The sequence below is a fragment of the Polistes canadensis genome, unplaced genomic scaffold, assembly GCF_001313835.1.
Source record: "Polistes canadensis isolate GaletaPanama2010 unplaced genomic scaffold, ASM131383v1 scaffold_426, whole genome shotgun sequence".
In the NCBI taxonomy this organism is placed as follows: Eukaryota; Metazoa; Arthropoda; class Insecta; order Hymenoptera; family Vespidae; genus Polistes; species Polistes canadensis.
In genome coordinates this window covers 21,836-23,704 of record NW_014569973.1, presented here as the reverse complement: position 1 = coordinate 23,704, position 1,869 = coordinate 21,836, and the positions used below count along the sequence as shown (strand labels likewise).

The 1,869-nt window shown below is 24.0% G+C and overlaps 1 protein-coding gene across 2 annotated transcripts in view; it reads left to right on the top strand.

Annotated features, from left to right (window-relative positions):
• Positions 1 to 1,869, top strand: part of LOC106792419 (twisted gastrulation protein homolog 1-like) — a 10,670-nt gene that overhangs the window by 4,923 nt on the left and 3,878 nt on the right. The window lies entirely within an intron of this gene.

Genomic DNA, 1,869 nt, shown 5'->3' with positions numbered 1-1,869 from the left:
TAAAGTAATCTTTTATCAATGTTTTCTTTTTCTTCCTACTGTTTTAATTTAAAACATGATCTAATTGTTATTAAAAAAGTTATCTCTCTCTCTCTCTCTGTGTGTGTTAATAAGAAAAGAAAATAATATTATATTTTCTTAAATAATATAATTAACTGTCATTATAATTATTAACTTATCGTTTTAGTATAAACACAGATCTCTAATTTTTATCAAAAGTTATCTCGCGTCTGTTGATAAAATTAATAAAATAATAAAAACACATAACAACACGATATAAAGATTTTTCTAAAATAATAACTAACTCTCTATCCTTATATATAATTATTAATTTATCAATTTAATTTTTAAACACTATATCTTCTTATCAAAATTCATCTCACCTATGTTGATAAAATCAATAAAATAAGAAAAAAACACGTACGATATTATTAATCTTAAATAATAATTAACTATCGTTATACAATCGTTAATTTAAATGATTCACAAAATAAACAATTATATAATAATATAATTATTAAATTATTAAAACAAATCACATATATTAATACAAATTTGAATTAGTAATCCAATAAAATATTTCTATTACAACTACTGGAATTCCCTTTGTTGTGTCCTTTAAAAATAGGAATGATTTCATCCCCTTTTGAAAGGTAACTAACAAGAGAGAAAAAAAAAAGAAAAAGAAGAAGAAGAAAACTAATACGATAACCATAGATCAGATGTTAGATAAGCGGTTAACATAAAAGAAAAATCATTTAAAATAGGTTTGAAAGGTACTCAGTGAAAACATAGTCCACTTCATTGAATTGTGCGACACCATGGGTGTCTGTGTCCTCGGTTTAACTTAGAACCTTTTCTTTTTTTTTCGGAATCAAAGTAGGAGGAGGAGGGGGGGATATATCCCAGGTTTGAAAAGGTGAGCTAAATGCCGGAGTCCTGTTAGTCGTCCCGTTAAAGTCTTCCGGGCTACGCGTTCATGGGGAATAAAAAAAAAAACGTCCAAGTTTTTCTCACAAATTTCTTTCAATCGTTTTTTGACTTTTCATTATTTTTTTTCTTATCCATTTGTTTCTTAATTTAATTTAATTTAATTTAGTTTTGTTTTCTTAAAAAAAAAAAACAAAAAGACAATTCGTGTTGTTTGTTTAATTTGTTTGTTAATTTCATTGAAATAATGAATTTACATCAAAATTTAATTCATTTATCTTAATCTCGTTGTCAATAATAACACATATATACGTAATATAAAATTGTAAGTATGTATGTGAATGTGTGTGTGTGATGGTTTCCGAATTGGTAACATTAGTCACCTTGTAATCATAGTGTGTTAGTGTTTGTGGTTATATATGATAGAAATAGATATTTAATTGGCATCTTATATAGAAAATATACAACTGTATTCAACGTAATTGTTATCTTGCATTTTAATTCTAACGCGTGTGAAAAGTTTAAATACGATCCTTTTTTATATATTGATTCACACACTAATTATTTTTCGTTTTTATCTTTTATCTCTTATTATTCTTCTCACAATAATTTTCTATACACGTAATCATCTTGAGATAATATTATATACATCATCGTGATTTGTGTAATATGAAACAAAATAAAATTATTTAATAATATTATAATCGCGAGTGTTTTATAAATAAAGAAATATATAATATCTAAGGAATAGTGTGTAAACAATATTTTAATCTGAATTTAAATAGTGTTCGAAAAATTAAACTATATTTGATACATTCATTCCGATTATTTGAAATTGTTCAATAAAATGAAATAATTATTGTTCAATAAAATAAAATTCATACGACGAATCGTATATCTTTCTTATACGATGACAAAATATATATAAAATAATAATTA